A 6,415-nucleotide genomic window follows, 5' to 3' on the forward strand; every position below is an offset into this window, starting at 1 on the left:
GAATATTATCATTGTTTTTTCTGACCCTCACGCCAATTTTTACAGGTGAGGAAACTGAAGTTTGGAGAGGTTAAATAACTTACCCAAAGTTTCATCACATAATGAGTGACAGATTCAAATTAGTTTTCCAAACATTTTTTGTTTCCTGAAGTGGACATTATACCCTTTTGACATAAACTATTTAACTTTCTAGTTTTAGCCGTATCTGTCTCCCACTGAAAGCAAGATTTATGAGGAAAGGAGCTGTGACTATTTTTGCACTGTTATTTTTCCAGGGCTTAGCATAGTTCTGGTCACATACGACATCTTGGATAAGAACTGATTGAAAAAAAAATTTATAAATTTTGTAAACACAGTTTTCTAATCAGAGAAAACCATGATTAGTTCCCATAATTATAAATTATTCTAAAATGATAAACATTAATTTTTGAGGTTCTTTATATGTGGTTTGTGGGCGCATTCTATATATTATGCAATTAGTCTTTGGTTATTCATGGAGTATATGTTAACTCGCACACACATTTGCAATCATTAGATCCACTGTGAATTACAGCACTAACATTAATGAACTCAGCTGCCCCAATGTTAACGTTTTGCTCTTGAACTGAATCAATGGAAATTTCTGCTGACAGACTTTCTGAACTAATATTTCTTAATTCTCAATCTGGCAAAGCTGAGAGAATTGTCATTGATATATGAAAATTTGCAATATAACATTATATATGCAAATTAAATAAATGTTGGCAAAAATAATTATTATTGCTTGTGGGAGGATTAACTGTTACAGTCTGCCCTGTTTTCTGTTGAATACTGTTTAATACTGTGGCATGTATTAACTGAGGAAATTAATTTGAGTTTAATTGTTGTGTGTGGCTGTTAATGTGCACACTTTTGATGGACTTTCAGTTACACTGAACCAGCAACCCAGCAGCTATACTTAGGCTAATCTGTTGATAGGATGTATATGATGGAGGAAATGGTTTGCACTGGATGAATTCCAAGTGCAGTGTCATCTGTAGTAGGTAGCTGTGATTCAAGGGGAAAAGCACTAGGCTTGGAGTAGGAAGAGCACATGACTGGGTACTGGCCATGCTATTAATAAGCTACATATATCTCATAGATGCAACTGGAGAATGGCAGAAAACCAATTTAACTTAGGGATTTATTTTGAGAATTAAACGAATTAATGCATGTGAAAACAGATTTGTGAACTATAAGCTGATCCTTTAAATGAGTGGAATGTCTATAGTAAACTTTTCATTTATCCACTTAAGGACAAATTTATTTAAAAAGTTACATAAGATTAAACAGGAATCTAAGAGGCACTCAGGAAAGCATTTGTTGATGAATAAATGTAGATTGAGATTAAGTAGAGAAAATATCCCTTTACAAATATCAGCATGAATAAAAAATTTTTGCACGAAGAAAGATGGTCAAATCATCTGGAGGTCTGCTCATTTCAAGAAGTAATTAACACCACAAAATTCCTGTATGGCTATAAGTTAAAGAGTAAGATGCTCTACTCATCCCTGCGATGTCAGAGAAATAAATGTCTGGGGAGGGGAGAGACATAAGAGGTACATCAGGAGAAGTTGACCTCAAGTTAATAGTCTCTGTTATCTTTGAAAGAGAACACATTGCTGGAGAAGCCCACTATATTCATTCAACAGGGAGGCAGGCTTTCTGTGTTTGATTCTCATTTTCTGACCCCAGAGTGAAGGCCCAGTGGCTCTTCACACAAAGCAGGTCAATTTGGAAAGAGATTAACCCTTCCATGCCTTTTACACTTGTCTGACATGGAGAATATTGGCAGGTAAATGTTTATCTTTACAGAAAAAAAAATTGCAAGAGAGAAAAATAAGTTCATGCAGTCAATCAGGAAATGCTTATTGATTGTGCACTCTATGCTGGTTACTTTTAAAAATGTTGAACAGTATAGAAAAAAGATAAAATTAATTTAATGCCTAACTTATTGAGTGCTCTTATATATACCAGTCACTGTGCTCAGGCTTAAATAGTTAATTCTCACAAACCTTATGGAGTAGATATCATTAGCTCTCATTTACAGTTAAGAAAACTGAGATTCAAGGAGCTTTAATAACTTGCTCAAGGACATATAGCTAGAGAATGATAGAGCCGAAATTTGAAACTATCAGATCTAACCTGCATCTTAAGCATCATGCTACAGCCTCCACAATGGGAAGATAGACAATAACAGTGAGATATAATAAAGCCCACATAAGACTTATGTGACAAAGCAGACAGAAAGAAGCACATTTCACAGAATTTATATTATATATATGTATATACATAGATACACCCATATACACCCATATATGTATTCACACACACATATACATATACACACAACACACACATATATGTGGATTTTTAAAGATTCAATTTCTTGTCTTTTAAAAGTTCTGTAATTCTCAGTTGACAGTACATCTGGCAAAATATATTTGCGAAATATAGACATCCCAGAGTGACATTTCATTTATTAATAAAGTGAAATATTTTATTTACCCACAGGATGGTTTAAAGGTCATGATATGTATCAAGTGCCCAATGAAGTGCTCAATACATGTTTGCCAATCAAAGTTATTCCCCTTCCCTGTGGTCACTATTTTTTCAATTGGATGTGTTGTTTTCCTCTGCTGCTTTTGTGTAAATCCTTTATGAACAAGAACTATGTCTTATAATTATTTAAAATCATCCCAACATTTCTAACCTCTTTCTTTATGCCCATCCCCCTCTAGTGCCTATTCTAGAATGTTAGAGTTAGAGTACCAAGGTTAGAGTATCATTTCCATGACCAGATGACCAGCCAATTTTTTTAAACCACTTTATTGAGTTATCATTGATATGTGTAAAACAAAACAAAACAAAAAACACTGCACATTTAATGATATAACTGTGATTTTGGGGTTAAGTATACACCTGTGAAACTATCACCACCATCAAGGCCATAAACATATCCATCACCTCTCAAATTTCCTCATGTCCCCTTTATTATTATTTGTCTGTGTGTGTCAGGAACACTTACTTAACTGTTGTGGCGTGATCAATTCTAAAACGCATGGAGCCAATTGAGATGAATTATGAGCCTTTACTAGCCGCCGGTGACTGACTCTCTACCACGCAGGGTTAGAGGAGATCAGCCCCAGTTCCCAAAAGAGGCAGTTTATAAAGCCTAGAACCACACCCTGGTTTAACATCAAACACGCAAGCAGATTATAGAAGCAGAAGTTGGCCATTAGCATCTTTGCCCAGAACCACACCCTTAACATTAACAAGCTCTACCATTTTAGGAAATTTTAAGTATATAGTACAGTATTGTTATCTATAGACACTATGTTGTATAGTAGATCTCAAAAATTTACTTATCTTGCATAACTGAAACTTTGTACCTTTTGACCGTCACCTTCAAATTTTTTCCTTCCTCCAACCCCTACAAACCAGCAGTCTATGCTTCCACGAGTGTGACAATTTTCAGTTCCATCCCAGGGTGTCTTACTGACCCTCCATAGATCTTTAGAGGTTGTCTGACCAAAAGCTAAATTTTACTACCTGCAGCTGGGAAGATAGCTTTGTAATGCTACAGCATACGTCTCTTCACTTTCCTGAGCATTTAAAGAATAATTCTCTCTCTCTTTCCTTTTTTCCAGTTAAAATGCTGTTTGAGATTGTTCAGAGAAATAGGCAGCAGCAGCTTCAAAAGCTGAGGCCCCTTGGGCCTTCAGGAACTTGAGCTTTGCCAACTAGGAACTTACATTGTCTTGTGAATTCTGATGAGGTATTTGAATTAGAGAAAACTGAAAATCAAATTCCTCTCAGATTTTTCTTCCTCTTTTTAACTTAAAAGTTATTCCTTTTAGTTTTTAACCCTCTACACTACACGGATGTCTATAGTTTTTCTCTATCCTACTTACCTCGATAGAACAATGAGAGATATGTTTTGAGTCCTGAGACTGGATTTTCAGAGATCTACTTTCTCTCATTCAAAAAAGAAATAAACCCTTGATCTCGTCTACTTAAACTGATAAACAAATTACTATTATTCACAAACATTTCCTTGGTTCCCACCCCTTCATGAGTTCTTAGACTTACCTGACAATAAAAAGAAACAAACAAAAAACTCATGGCATTTGTTTGCTTAGAAAACTTACTTAATTCATAAACTTGGAAATAAAAATATGATGTATTGAGAAAATCTTAAAATAATATTCACTTATATCCTTAGTTAATCTAATACTCGCACTCATCAGGTTATTGTGACAAGTAGACTATCACAGATCTCCTTTCCAATTTAATCAAAAACCATTCCAGAGGGCTACTTATGCATTTTAAGTATTAATGCAACTCATAAGAAAACATACAACTGGTTGATTGTACCAAGGTAACTGTCATCATATAAATCATATAAATGATTCCTTTCTCCATCCCTCCCTCCCTTCCATAAGTAATTCCTTTTTTTAGGCAAGGCAACCCTTGGTACAACCCTTGGTTGCCTTGGTTGCCTCACAGATTGCATGGACCTTATCAGTTCACAATCCCTTATTTTTTATTTTTCATGCCTACAGCACCTGGTCTTCCTAGGTGATCTCCCATCCAAGTACTAACCAGGCCCGACCCTGCTTAGCTTCCGAGATCAGACGAGATTGGGCTTGTTCAGGGTGGCATGGCTGTAGACCAGAAGTAATTCTTAAGAACTTCATATGAGGACACATAATAAACCTGAGAATGTAAACAAGGCATGGAGAACCTTAATATAGGCTTGTATGAGATAGTCTCAGGCCCTGTGACTTTGCCATGAACCTCTCTTTAAAATAGGTTAAAGGAATTAGTACTGGATTCCTATTTGCCACAATTTCCTCTCCTAGGAAGCAGTCAAATGGGTGGGAACACATCCCTCCTTTGATAGGTAGCCCGAATGCTATGGCTGGCCCTCTGTTGTAGGTAGCAATCACCTTCTGCCCTCTGCCAGAAAAGTTCCAAGAGAAATCATTGATTTTAGGTAATTGAAGGCTTCAAATTTCAAATAAGAATAGGGAGCATGGGGAGTAATTGGTCATGGTATGGCACTGGATATCATAAAGGATAAAGGGAATTAAAAAAAAAAATCAGCATAAGAGAGAATGAAGAGGGTGGCTCCATAGTGTAGTGGTTAGCACGTGTGCTTTACACGCAGAAGGTCCTGGGTTTGTGCCCCAGGTGGAGCCACGGACCGTACCCCAGGTGCGCTAGGCCCTCCAGGTGTGCCAGGCCCCAGGAGCAAACCGCGAACATGTGAGAGGAGACGCCCCGCCTTCAGAGATCCAGTTCTTAAGGGGAAAATGGCAACATCCATAGGTCAGGGGTAGAAGTTGGGGGGCGGGGGCGAGGAATTAAAGAGGAGAAAAAAAAAAGAGAATGAAGGAAGAGAGTGAGTGACAAGTATCTGTGACCTTGGGGAAATGAAAGCATTTGAACATGAGTACATTTTATCAGAAACAGGTAATAAAAATTAAAAACTGGCTTATTTTCTCCCATTGTAGAAGCATAGGAAAGGAATAAACCCCAGTTGTCAGAGAACACACTTGTGACTTAATTGTACTTGGTGGCTTAAAAGAACATGGCTTGTTTTTGACCACTGGACAAAGAGATAAGGAAATATGATACACTAGACTCAAAGGGTTCAGGAACAGATCAGAAACTATAGGAGCTGAACTTGGTTATTTGGTTCGTTTCTCTGACTATATGTCCTGAAATTTAATTCCATGGAATTAAATAAATTGAGAGAAAAGTCTTACCCAAATGGGGCTGTCATGAAAAATTTTGGCAGATCCTAAAACACAGAATTTGGAAAGAAGAATATAAACAGTTGGATTATTTAGCTTGGAGGAGAAAATAACTAAGAAATGGTTAATAATCAAATAGCTGCAGCAGTCCCCTTTTGTAAGGGAATAAGCAAATAAATAAGCAAACACGTGTATATGTGTTTATATGTATGTACATATACATAAAAACATATACCTATGTATTTATAAAAGTGGCAAAATGAAACTGTATAGAAGGTTTAAATAAAAATCAGTTAACACTAATGATCATTAGAGCTGGATTTAAAGGGAGGACAATGAAGGCTATTTCAAATGTTTTCGCAATTTTTAGACCCTTCTAGCAACAGGAAATACTGGATTGAACAACATATGAGTAGGGCCTAATTCTTCACGTGAGAAGGAAAAAGCCCCGAAAGATGTCAAGGCTGTTTTTGAACCCTGAGGAGGCTAAGACTGTTGACTGCAAAGTGAAAATGCTGGTTTTAAGCTTTTAATGAAGCTTTCAGGCAAACAGTTTATAACCCTGGAAATATTTAATTTGGGGAGGTTTATGTTAAGATAATAAAATAATTAGCTTTTCCTCATTAGAGGCATGC

At 36.5% G+C, this 6,415-nt stretch overlaps 1 non-coding gene across 1 annotated transcript; it reads right to left on the reverse strand.

Annotated features, from left to right (window-relative positions):
- Positions 1-4,574: 4,574 nt before the first annotated feature.
- Positions 4,575-4,693, reverse strand: LOC112484413. Its single transcript, XR_003048017.1, has one exon. It is a non-coding gene; the product is annotated as a 5S ribosomal RNA (ribosomal RNA).
- Positions 4,694-6,415: the final 1,722 nt, after the last annotated feature.

Source organism: Pteropus alecto, unplaced genomic scaffold (assembly GCF_000325575.1).
Source record: "Pteropus alecto unplaced genomic scaffold, ASM32557v1 scaffold75, whole genome shotgun sequence".
Lineage (NCBI taxonomy): Eukaryota > Metazoa > Chordata > Mammalia > Chiroptera > Pteropodidae > Pteropus > Pteropus alecto.